The sequence below is a fragment of the Chiloscyllium plagiosum genome, unplaced genomic scaffold (genome assembly GCF_037043375.1).
Source record: "Chiloscyllium plagiosum isolate Xiang-an unplaced genomic scaffold, Cpla_swu_hap1 HiC_scaffold_10, whole genome shotgun sequence".
Classification (NCBI taxonomy): Eukaryota; Metazoa; Chordata; class Chondrichthyes; order Orectolobiformes; family Hemiscylliidae; genus Chiloscyllium; species Chiloscyllium plagiosum.
Window position 1 is genome coordinate 12,322,950 of NW_028270148.1, and position 13,731 is coordinate 12,336,680.

The window sequence follows — 13,731 nt, forward strand, 5'->3', positions numbered from 1 at the left end:
TCTGATTCTGTGCTGTGAACTTCGCCCAACAGTATTCTCCAAGATTAGTTGTGAAATTCGCTGTTTGTTAATTTTCCCAGGCGCACTCTGATGTCCAGCGACACATGAATTCAAAAACAGCAAAGGCAGTAACTGTGCAGGGTTTTTTTTTCTCTCTCTCTCTCTCTCTCTCTCTCTCTCTCTCTCTCTCTCTCCTGCGCTGTCCTCACCATGTGCTTCCTTTGTCTGTGGGGCTCAAATGAAGAGGAGACTTTGTACAGATTTGTTGAGACAAATAACCTTAGTCTGCACCACAGCTTTTTATTGATAGTCCTAAAAATTTACATATGATTTTACATGAAAAAATTATTTTAGTTACTCTCACCATTTGCTTCCCGAAATGTGTCATGGTAAAATATTTAAACTGAACCAGGAGCACCTCTACCAATAAAGAAGACTTCCACTTTTTTTTCAATCGACAGTTTCCTAAATTATTTTTGCATTTTTCTTTTCCCCTCATGGGCTGTATCCTCAACCATTCCAGTCCAATGTCAGGGTCCTGACTTACAAAATACAACTACTCCCATAAGCGCCTTATGTCCTGTAGAGTGTGCCCTTGTATCATTCCTGAAGGAGGGCTCATGCCCGAAACGTCGATTCTCCTGCTCCTTGGATGCTGCCTGACCTGCTGCGCTTTTCCAGCAACACATTTTCAGCTCATACCTACCACGGACCAGCCCAGTCCTGAAAGGTGGCGCATTCTCCCCAATCTGCTCCTCCCATCACCTACAGAAACCCCGGTCCCTGTGGGTTCTTTTTTAACTTTAGTCCATATCGGCTTGAAAGGGTGATGGAAACAGATTCAATAATAACTTTCAGAAGGGAACTGGATAATTTCTTGATGAAGTAACATTTGCAGAGTCATGCAGAAAGAGCTGAGGAATGGGATCAATTGAATCTTTTGCAGAGACAGGACAGGCGCAATGAGCTAACCGGTCTCTATTTCTAATATACAATTCTATGAATTTAATCAGGTGCCTTCTACAATTGTATGCAGTGGTATAGTTACAGTTTGACCAGTACTTAATAAGGAACAGTGTAGAATGTCTTTTTTTTTAAGATGAACTATCTTTCTCCATTGTTTACCCTCATTTACTAAAGAACTTACGAGATTAATATGATATGAACAAAACATTTCATCCTGTTTTTCTCCACCAATGCTAATAAAACATACTGAATTAACCTGACCAGACTAATTGTTGCATTAAGATGTGCAGCTAGAATTCCTCCAATGAAATTAATCACTAATGCATATTTAGTCAAATACCCTGCACTACGCTCAATGTCTAATTTATTCAGTATCAGGTATGTGATGGATATAAGTCTCTTAATCCCCATCTTCAATCAGCACTGCTATCTTAGTTTATCTACATTAGTTCAGCCTGAGTTGTCTTGTGCCATTCCAACAGAAAACAGAAAGGATTGTATCTGCCACATTGGCTAAGGAAGATGTTTTGTCATCTTCTACAGACAAGCTGCAGTTGAGCAAGATATTTGAGCGATGGGAATTGGAGTCATGCCCAGCTCATGGGCCCACTACTAAGTCAAGAACCTGGATGTTGACGTACGGTACAGAGCAATGTTCAGGCTTCCCCCAGGAGGGAACTGGTCAACTCAAAGACCGTTTCTTCTTATTGGCTCGTGGGATGTGGGCTAAGCCAGTATTTATTGCCCTGAGTGGAAACACATTGTCATCACAACACATTGTCAAGCTACATGAAGCTTGAGAGCCTTTCTCTCCTCAGCCAGACATGAACAACCAGGTTCTTACCTTAGTAGTGGACCCATGACCTGGGCAGGACCCCAAACCGCAGCACCCAGACACATTGCCCACCTGGAGCTTGTCTGTAGAAGGTGACAATACATCTCACTTCGCCAATATGGCAGATACCACCCATTAGGTTGGAATGACACAAAGCAACCAAGGCTGAACTAATACATGCAAACCAAAGGTAGAAATGGTGATGGAAGATTAGGATTAAAAATCTTAGAATTATCAAATACCTACAGTGTGCAAGCAGGCCACTCAGCCCATCAAGTCCACACCGCCCCTCCAAATGGCATCCCATCCACCCTATCCCTGCATTTCCCATGCCAATTCACCTAGCCAGCACATCCCTGAACACTATGGGCAATTTAGCATGGCCAATCCGCTAAACACGCACATCTTTGAACTATGGGAGGAAACTGGAGCACCTGGAGAAAACCCACAGAGACACGGTCACCCAAGGCCAGAATCGAACTTGGGACCTGGTGCTGAGAGGCAGCAGTGATAAGCACTGAGTCACCATGCTGCCCTTGTATCCATGCTGCTCAATAGAGTAGACATTGAGTACAATGCAGGGTATTTGAGTACAAATAGTTCTCCTGCAATGCCATAGTTATATTCCAGTGAAACCTCGCTTAATAGAAAATCGTTTAATAGAAATAATGGGGCCAATGGGAGAAGTGGGGTTAGGGACAGATCAGCAAAAAATAATATCACTCACAATCACTCAAAAATCACCCAAAAGTCTAACGCAAAATATAGCACCGCCTGAATGAAATTACATTTATTAATGAAACAAAGTAAATTTAACACAGTACATTTGAAGTATGTAAGAAAGATGCTCTCTGTACAGTACCTTTCACAGGTACTCTCTCGAATTGCGCTATTGCGCTAAGCGTTCTCCAAAATACCGTTCCCTAATTTTTCAGCGACGTTACAGCCAAATTGCACTGCCGGGACATGCGTTATCCGGGAGCTACCTGTAAATGTGCATGAATAGTATTAAGTCGCTTTTCACAACAATGGTTTTATGGTCATCATTCAACTTTTAATTCCTAGTGCCTGTTGAATTCAAATGCCACCATTTGCAGTGGTCGGAATCAAATCCTGGTCTACAGATCGTTAACCGAATCTCTGGAGTGTTAATGCAGTAAGAACACCAATTGCCTCCCCTGTCCCTCAGTTCCAGGACATGGATGGTGGAGTCTGGGAATCAACACCCACTTGGCTTCTGATCCACATCGAAACGGTGTTCATAGCGAGGAGAGAAAATACTCCAATAAAGAACAATATTGATCATCCTCTGCAAACACTGCTGGAAAGCATTTAGAGGGTACTGCTCAAATCTAGCAGCACAGGAAACAAAGAGAAGGTAACTTGTATACCTGACCTAATAATCTTTACCATCAGAGCACCACCTACAGTAACTCTGCACCACCCACAGTGACAATGAGCCTCTTAGAATTCAGGATGGAGAGGGATCCATCATTTCCGAAAAACGTATAAATATTGATTCTATTGCCCACACTTCAAAGACATGTAGGTAGTCAAGATTATTTTCTGCATTATTACTCTAAATAGATAAAATCTGGAGCTGCAAAATGATTCATATACCATTTAGTCTGTAGCTGAGCAGTCTGTCACTTTTGCACGGGGTCGATTATAAGGGGCAGAATGGATTGGGCAAAGGCCAATTACCAAGTCGTGGAACATTTCAGGACAGAGATAGGGTGAGGGTGAGGAGGAGGAATTTTTGGTTCATCTTCTCAATGGATTTGGGCATCTCTGGCTAGGCTAGCATTATTGCCCACCCCTCATGGCCCAGAGGGCGGTTCAGGATTGGCCACATTGCTTTGGGTCTGGAATCACGTGGAAGCCAGACAGGGTAAGGATGAAACATCGCCTTCCCCAAAGGTCATTGTGAAACCTGATGAGTTTTTCCTGACAATCAACAATGGTTTCATGGTCTGACATGGTGGAATTCAAACCCAGCTCCCCAGAACATTGGCTGAGTTTCAGGATTAATAGTCTAGTGATAATATCATTAGGCCATTGCTTCCCAGTGAAACTTACGTGGCGAGAGGAAGGGGGCCACTACATCGAGAACTTCAGTGTTAGCCTGACGGAATCCACATTTTCCTCCCACATTTGTGGAAACTGGAGGTGATGCAGAGGGGCAGGTATGAAGGGTTCAAGGGCAGTGTATTTTGAGGGGTTGGGGCAAAGTGGCTGGCCAATTATAACGTAATATATAAAACAGTACACACAGGAACAGGCCATTTGGCATGCAATGTTGTGCCAAACATGACACCAAGTTAAACTAATCCCTTCTGCCTGCCCTTGGTCCATATCCCTCCATTACTTGCATATTCATGTGCTCATCTAAAAGTCTCTTAAACGCCCCAATCATATCTGCCTCCACCACCACCCTAAGTAGAATTGCAAGTAGATTCCTGATGAGTTTCTCACTTTTGAGAAAGGCCAGAAGACCATAAGATGTCAGAGCAGAAATTGGCCGTTTGGTCCATCGAATCTGCTCTGCCATTCAATGACATCATGATAATCCACAATTCCACTTTCCTACTTGCTTCTCCATAGTCCTTGATTCCCTTGCTGATTAAAAATCTGCTAATCTCCGCCTTGAATATACGTAAAGATACGGCCTTGATGGCCTCTGGAAAGACTTCTGCAGATTCGCAACCCTCTGAGAGAAGAAATTTTTTTAATATATTATTTCAGAGGATGTGGGTGTCACTGGCCAGGGCAGCATTTATTGCCCAGAAGGTTGTTCAGAGTAAACCTATGATTCTGGAGTCACCCATGTGACCAGGTACGGTAAGGTTTCTTCTCTGAAGAATGTAAGTGAACCATATGGTTTTTTCTGACAATGGTCATCAGTAGACTTTTAGTCTCAATTTTTTCTGGAACTTGAGGTCCCTCATCTGCCACAGTACGATCCCAATCCAAATCCCTAGAACATTAATCTTCGAAGTTCTCCTGAACAACTATTAAGCTTACATGAGTCAGAACCCCACAAATCCTCCGACTTTAATGGACTCTTTCGGTGGGGTTTGAGACATGAGGGAATTCTGGATCAGAAAATTACGTTCCCGGACAATTCCCACGGAAGCAGCTACATCGAGGATTCAGGATGTTCTCAAGATCCAGCTCCAAGCTACACTACTCTCCAACCATTGGACTCTCTGGGACAAGATTTCTTTTGAACAGAGGGAGAGATATTTCTTTCAAAATCAAGCAGCAACTTCATGTGACAAAGGCCAGGTACAATTTCAGTGCTGGGAGGTATGAAACCAGATTTGGAAAGGTCTTGTTTATTTTGAAACACATTGCAAGACAAACACTTAAGTGAGATAGTGACCTTCTGTGCAGAAAGCAGGTGGAGCCTCATGAATCATGCACATTAACCTGATGAACTGAGCCTCACCCCACCTCTAGTCACCTGTCAAAGAGACACTTTCAACTTATAGTAATTTATTGGTCAATTTGGGTGTACGAATGATTCTCTGTTGCTCTCTAACCTGCCAATTCAACAACGATCAGCCAGGATCTTATTGAACACTGAAGGCTGAGTGACCTACTCTCGTTAGTTATTGATATGTTCAACTCTTGGCGTTGATACTTAATACAGGTAATTAAGTTTATGGAAAACAGGGATTGTACCCATGTACTTATTCCTCTGACTCCAATGATTTACTGCATTTCTTCCTGATTCCTCCATAACCCTTATGAACAAAGTCAGACGTCATGCAACACCAGGTTATAGTCCAACAGGTTTATTTGAAATCACAAGCTTTTGAGCATTGTCCCTGTGTCAGGTGAAGAAGCAGCAGCACTCCAAAAGCTTTGTATTTCAAATAAATCTATTGGACTATAACCTAGTGTGCATGACTTCTGACTTTGTCCACCCAGGTCCAACACCGGAACCTCCATATCATGGCAATCCTTATGGAGTTATAGCTCTGTGGCGATGGGGATGGGAGGAAGTGAGTGGTCTCACCTGTCCTCAGGAACTTCCAGCATTGCAGCAAGGCCAGCAGAGACCTCAGAATGTCTGGGCAAAAATCTCAATGGGTCATCCCTCAGTGCTGATAAGCTTGGTCCTCATCTGAGGGAATGGTGAGACCTGGCTGAGTTTTAAGGTCAAAAGGAATATGGCCCAACAAGCCCAATTCAATGGCTGACCATCTCATTTAACCCCACCTTCCCAAACTAGCCATGTCCCTTAGATCCCCTTTGTATTCAGTATCAACTTGCGTCTTGAACATATTCAATGACTGAACCTGGAGAGGAGGTCTGATAAAGGTTTTCAAAAACATGAGTGGGCTGTACAGAGGGAGAGGTTGTTTATGCTCATATAAGGAACAAGAAAGATTCAGCATTGGTTCAAAGGGATGTGTAAAAGAAGCAAGGGTGACATGAGAAAATACTTCATCACACAGTGAGTATACAGCGTGTGGAATATGCTGCCTGGAAATGTGGTGGAGGCAGGCTCAATTGAGACATTCAAGAGGGGCAACGGATGGCTGTTTGGATTGTAATGGTGTGCAGGGATATGGAGAACAGCAGGAGATTGGCTCGAGGTAACACAGCCACTGAAGGCATGATGGACCAAGTGACCTCCTTCTACAACAGAACAATTCTGCAATCCATGAACTTCCACAGCCCACAATTCCAAAGATTCACCACCCACTGGGAAAAGAGATTCCTCATCACCCCAGCTCAGTTACTCTGAGACTGTGAGTACACACTCTCGATTTCTCCAGGCAGCTGAGGAAACATTTTCGTAGTGCCTATCCTACCATCTGTGTTTTTATGCAGAAGGCCAGCTGAATGAGTATAGTCTGTCTCCTCATTACAGAGAGTGAGAGAGAGAGAGAGAGGGAGGAAGAGTGAGAGAGAGATAGAAGCCGTAGTGAGTTCAATCTAAGGGTCACAATGCTTGGTGAGGGGTCTTTGTGTTAATATCAGCCAGGTGGAGGTGGTGTGTCACAGCCAAGATAAAATCAGTCAAAATAAGCAGATGTTCATCATGAAATCAGTGCAGGATATAGCTTATTCATCTCAGTGATTTAAAAACATCTGAAAATGGCTAAATGTAAATATGAATATTCATACCTTTGTAAGCGAGTGTGCAAAACGTCTGTACTTTTGCAATCACAACATGGAGCTTTGCTGAAGAAAGTAAGCTATTGTCGTAGAATGGGATTGAGAATTGCAATTCTGCACACGTGGAAATCATTCCTCTTAAACAGGAAAGAATAAACTCTGCCAGCAACTATACCCAGCCCCAGTTGATCACCTGAAGACACGTGATGCAGATTTCCTGGCTTGTGGTAACTGTATCTCACCATCTACCCTTCAAGTCTATTCAGAATCTCATGTTTCAGTTAGTTTGCCTCTCACTCTCCTTAACTCCAGGGAATATCGACCCAATTCACCCAGCTTCTCATCAGAAGGCATGCACTTGGATCAATCTAGTAAACCTTCACTGCACTGCGCTCCAACACAAGTATTCAATATGGAGAGCTAAACTGCACAGCTTGAGGGTCTTACCAAAACCCTGTACACGTCACTAGATCTCTTTGCTCGTGTACGCTAACCCCCTCACAACAAAGGCCAACAAGCCTCATTACTTGCTGTACCCGCATGCTAACTTTCTGCAAACATTTCACACCCAAAACATATTGGCATTGCAAAATTACGATCTTCAAACATTATAATTTCCACGCTTCCAAATTCTGCATTTTTTATTCTTATGACCATATTGGTTAACTTTACACTTCAGATCTGTTTGAAATCTTCAAGCTATTAACAGGAAAAGACACCATAGATAAAGATAAACAATTTCCATGGGTTAGAGATTCTAGAACAAGGGGCATAGTCTGAGAATTAGGGCCAGACCATTCGGGAGGGATGGTAGGAAGCACTTCGACACACAAGGGTGGGAGAGGTTTGGAACTCTCTTCCACAAACGGCAGTGGATGCTGGATCAGTTGTTGATTTTAAATCTGAAATAGACAAACTTTTGCGAAACAAAGGTATTAAGGTATCTGGGTCAAAGGGCAGCACAGTGGCTCAGTGGTAAGCAGTCACCTTCAGGCGACTGTCTGTGTAGAGTTTGCACATTCTCCCTGTGTCTCTGGGCTGCTCCGGTTTCCTCCCATAATCCAAAGATGTGCAGGGTAAGTGGATTGGCCATGGGAAATGCAGGGTTACAGGGTTCAGATAAGGGGGGCATTGGATCTGAGTGGGATGCTCTTCAGCTGGTTAGTGGAGACTCAATGAGCCAAATGGCGTGCTTCCACACTATCGGAATTCTATGAAAGGGAGCTCTATGAAGTTAGGTCACAGATCAGCCATGATCTCATTGAATGATAGAACAGGCTTGAGGGGCTGAATGGAGCCTATGTCTCTGCTCCCTATATAATGCTCCATCTACCATCTTGTTGCCAACTCACCAAATCCGTACATATTTCCGTTCAGCTTCTCTGTATCCTCCCCACAGCTTCTCTGTATCCTCCCCACAGCTTTCCTTGTACCTAACTTTGTATCATCAGCAAATGTAGATACATAGCTCTCTGTCTCTTCAGCATCAACATCGATTATAAATAGCTGAAGCTCTGGCACTAACTCCATTATTCACTGGCTGCTGACATGTAAATGTCCACACTTTTCTTCCTGTTGTTCGATATTATTCTGCCCACAGCTCATTGAAGAGAAACAGTGTGACACTCACATAGTTCACATTCCATCAGAGCAAAATGGGACACAGTGTCAGCCATTGCTCAGCCAATAACATTCTTATTTCTGGTTGGTGTAGGTTCAAGCCCCAGTTAAGCTCTAGAGTTTAGCTTGGTATTCTGGTGCAGCGTGGAGGGAGTACTGCTCTCTCAGACCTGCTGCTGCTGTGATGGTATTAAAGTGAGATCGCACCTGTCCTCTTGTGTGGATATGAGAGAACGCATGGCATTATTTCAGAGAAGAGAAAGGAAGTTCTCTGGTGAGTCCTGGGCCCAATCAATATTACATAAAATAGATTCACCAGTTAAATCAGCTCATAGATGTTTGTGGGATCTTGCTGTGCACACATGGGCTGCCAGTCTCCCTATATTACAACAAATACCATACTTCAAAAGCTCTTCATTGACTACAAATTGGGTGTTCCTCCTAAAATAGGAATAGCTGCTACATAAGGTGGTTAGCACTGCTGCCTCACAGCGCCAGAGACCTGGGTTCAATTCCCACCTCAGGCAACTGACTGTGTGGAGTTTGCACATTCTCCCGTGTCTGCGTTGGTTTCCTCTTGGTGCTCTGGTTTCCTCCCACAGTCCAAAAATGTGCAGGTGAGGTGAATTGGCCATGCTAAATTGCCCGTAGTGTTAGGGGCAGGGGTAAATGTAGGGGAATGTGTCTGGGTGGATTGCGCTTCTGCGGGTCAGTGTGGACTTGTTGTGCCGAAGGGACTGTTTCCACACTGTAAGTAATCTAATCTAATCATAAACTGCATTTTGGTAACAGGCAGGGAGTGAACTCAGAGTCTGTTATGATCTCTGCTGAAAAATGTGTTGCTGGAAAAGCGCAGCAGGTCAGGCAACATCCAAGGAGCAGGAGAATCGACGTTTCGGGCATAAGCCCTTCTTCAGGAACTCTGGTACTGTCTCCTGGGTTGAAGATACTAGCTTTCTTCAGCCAGAGAGTGGTGAATCTATGGAATTCATTGCCACAGAAGGCTGTGGAAGCCAGTTCATTGAGTCTACTTAAGGTGGAGATAGACACGTTCTTGATTGTCAAGGGATCAAGAGTTATGGGGAGAAAGCCGGAGAATGGGGTTGAGAGACTTATCAGCCATGATTTAATGGTGAAGCGGACTCCTTGGGCCGAATGGCCTAATTTCTGCTCCTATGTCTTATGGTGTAGCCAAGGTGTCAGGGAGTATGGGGAGAAAGTGAGAATAAGACATTGAGTTAAAGGGGCAGCATGGTGGTTAGTACTGCTGCCTCATAGCACCAGGGACCTGGGTTCGATTCCAGTGACTGTATGTGTGGAGTTTGCACATTCTCCCTGTGTCTGCATGGGTTTCCTCCAGGTATGTTCCACCCAACCAGCTACAGAAATTTCAGACACAATAACAGAAAATTACAAAGTGCCAGAAGTTAAAAGGATTTGCCCAACTAAGTCCAAATTAAAAACTTTTTCACAACATATTTATTTTTAAATGTGCTGCTTGAAGGCTCTTAATGCAACATCAGCACATTTTCAGACCTCGCTCATTTTTGGCCCTCACCTTCTCCTAATTTGTTTGCATAATTTGTATTTACATGGAGTGCTTAAATAGTAATCTGACTTACATTGTGATGTCTGGGTCAGGACAAGGGTACGTTTCATAAATATTAAATAGTCAGCATCAATTCCCATTATCTTCTGCAGAACAGGGAGCTGAACGCCTCCTGAAGTGTCATTGTAGCTGATAATTAAGAAGGCCTCAACCACACTTAGCTCTTAACAATGTACCCCGTTAAGTCAAGCCACTGATGGCGAACTAATTGGATTCCATTTGGCCCTTCGTTCTGAGGTTTTAAGCATATCGTTCCACGTGGCTACTGGTTTGGGAGTGGGAGTGGACCCCTGGGAAGTTACCGCCTAAACTTGCAGAATGACAGCCGACAGCCAGAGGCGTTCCACACAGATTCCTGCACCGTCTAAAATTTGCCAGAAACGGATTGGGGAAATAAGTGAAGTTTTATAATCTTGCTAGGCGATTGATTCGCCCTCCCTTCAAGGTTCCTGTGGCTGCACTGTTGTGAAATAAACAAAATGAGGAATACCAGTCCACGGGTGAAAAAGCTGACACTTCACAAATTCTGAAGCTGCAAGCCTTTTGTCTCCTTGAAACATGATTCTGATGTTGCTTAGCAACAATATCAGTAACAGCTGGGACACCCTTGATCTTGTTGTGTAAACTATCCAATGTAGGTGAAGCAAGGTGAATCCATGGAAACGATAACAATTGCATTAGGCATCTTAAAGGGATATCATAAAAACATGAAAAATATGAGCAGCAGGTGGCCATTCAGTCCTTCAAGCCCACCTGTCCATTCTATCCTATCATGGCTGTTCTTTTAGATTAGATTCCCTACAGTGTGGAAACAGGCCCTTTGGCCCAACAAGTCCATACTGACCCTCCGAAGAGTAACCCACCCAGATCTATTTCCCTCTGACTAATGCACCTAACACTATGGGCAATTTAGCACCGAACCTGCACATCTTTGGACTGTGGGAGGAAACCGGAGCACCCGAAGGAAACCCATGCAGACACGCGGAGAATGTGCATACTCTACATAGACAGTCACTGGAATTGAACCCAGCTCCCTGGTGCTGTGAGGCTGCAGTGCTAACCACTGAGCCATCATGCCACCCCTTTAACTCACTGTCTTATTCTCACTTTCTCCCCGTACTCCCTGACACCTTTAGAAGTCTTGAAATTTATCTATTTTCTTGAATGTACATTAAACCTTTTACTTTTCCCCCATCTATGGGAACCATGAATGTGCCGAATGATCAAATATTTCGGTAGAACAAAGACAAGACTGATACAATAAAAAGTGGGGCCTTGAGCAGTGTTGGAGAATGGAGTGACCTAAGGGTTCAGGTACATAATTCCTCAAAAGTTGTGTCATATGTAGACAGGGTGGCGAAGCAAGTGTTCAGCACCCTTACCTTTATTGTTCAGACTTTTGAGTATAGGTGCTGGGATGTCATAGGGGTTAAGGTTGCACAGGACATTGGTGAGGCCTCTTCTGGAATACTGTGTCCAGTTCAGGTCGCCCTGTTATGGGAAGGATACTATTAAACTGGAGAGGGTTCAGAAGAGATTTACCAGGATGTTGCTGGGAATGGAGGGTTTGAGTTATAAGGAGAGGCAGGATAGGGTGGGACTTCTTTCACTTGAGCATAGGAGGTTGAGGGGTGACCTAATAAAAGTTTATAAAATAGTGAGGTGCAGAGATAAGGTGAATGGCAGGTGTCTTTTCCCCTGGATGGAAGATTTCAAGACTAGGGGGCATATTTTTAAGGTGAGAGGAGAAAGATTTAAAAGACACATGAGGATCAATTGTTTTACACACAGAGTAGTTCATGTGTGGAATGAACTTCCAGAGGAAGTGATGGATGTGGGTACAGTTACAATGTTTAAAAGACATTCAGATAAGCACATGAATAAGAAATGTTTGGAGGGATATGGGCCAAGTGCAGGCAGGTGGAATGAGTTTAGTTTGGGACTATGGTCGCCTGGGCTGGTTGGAGCAAATGGTCTGTTTCTGCGCTGTATAACTCTGTGACTGTGACAGTATTCCAGATAATCAAGAGGTCCACATAATGTAAAAATGCACACAAAGTAATGGAAATGTACTGCAAGGGGTATACACATCACTGTTATACTATATTTGCAGCATATATCACTTAAATAAGAATGCAACTTTGCCTTAAATAAAACTTACTGACAGAGAGCCTTCTCACTCGCACCCTGAGCTGACTACTCAGGCGTCATTGTACATGAGTAGAAATTGACTCGAAATTGAATCAACTGTTGCTATTTCACGAGGCCATTTGATTGAACAACAAGTTTGTTTATATTGAGGTAAATAAAATAAAGCCCTATAATAATTGGACAGGATAAACAGTGAAATTCACGATATTTCAGACATATAATTTTTGCTAGTCTATGCAGAGTGCTGGATAAAACAAAGTTTGATGTATTTAATGGCTTGGACTCCACTGACAGAGAATTCAGTAAGTTTACTTCCTACTGAGTGAAGGATTTTTTTCCCCTCATCTCAGTCCTGGGTTTTTATTGAATACAAATTCCACCAACTGTAGGCTGAGATGTGATCCCAATGGATGTTAGTTGACCTTCTGGATTAATAGTCTAGCAATAATACCACTGGGCTACCATCTCCTCCTCAGCTTAAATCATGTTATCTGTGTTGATAACACACAGGATTCTTTGATTGTCTTTATTGCTAACTTAAACCCACTTTTTATGACCTGTGTGATCCATCCTAACTCTAGCCTCCTCTGTGAATACACAGGCTTCAATGTCTTTTAAAATTTATTCATCCAAGTGGGTATTGTAGGCCAGGCTAATATTTATTATTTGTCTCTGTTTCCAACAGGTCATTTGCTGTGGGTCTGGAGTCACATGTAGGCCAGACCTCGTAAGGATGACAGATTTCCTTACCTAAAGGGCACTAGTGGCCTCCCACGTGGTTAAAGATCCCTCCAACGCATCTCGTCCACATCCCGCACCTCCACCCTCAGACCCAACCCCTCCAACCGTAACAAGGACAGAACGCCCCTGGTGCTCACCTTCCACCCTACCAACCTCCGCATAAACCAAATCATCCGCCAACATTTCCGTCACCTCCAAAAAGACCCCACCACCAGGGATATATTTCCCTCCCCACCCCTTTCCACCTTCCACAAAGACCGTTCCCTCCGTGACTACCTGGTCAGGTCCACGCCCCCCTACGACCCACCCTCCCATCCTGGCACTTTCCCCTGCCACCGCAGGAACTGTAAAACCTGTGCCCACACCTCCTCCCTCACCTCTATCCAAGGCCCTAAAGGAGCCTTCCACATCCATCAAAGTTTTACCTGCACATCCACTAATATCATTTATTGTATCCGTTGGTCCCGATGCGGTCTCCTCTACATTGGGGAGACTGGGCGCCTCCTAGCAGAGCGCTTTAGGGAACATCTCTGAGACACCTGCACCAATCAACCAAACCGCCCCGTGGTCCAACATTTCAACTCCCCCTCCCACTCTGCCGAGGACATGGAGGTCCTGGGCCTCCTTCACCGCTGCTCCCTCACCACCAGATGCATGGAAGAAGAACGCCTCATCT

At 44.0% G+C, this 13,731-nt stretch overlaps 1 long non-coding RNA gene across 1 annotated transcript in view; it reads right to left on the reverse strand.

The window, feature by feature from the left end:
* LOC148148908 (uncharacterized) overlaps window positions 1-7,081 on the reverse strand; it is a 28,189-nt gene extending 21,108 nt beyond the window's left edge. The window contains exons 1-2 of the long non-coding RNA XR_015758271.1: window positions 6,944-7,081; window positions 2,664-2,787 (exon numbers count right to left, since the gene is read on the reverse strand). This is a non-coding gene — a long non-coding RNA (uncharacterized LOC148148908). The remainder of the gene's footprint in view (window positions 1-2,663; window positions 2,788-6,943) is intronic.
* Window positions 7,082-13,731: the final 6,650 nt, after the last annotated feature.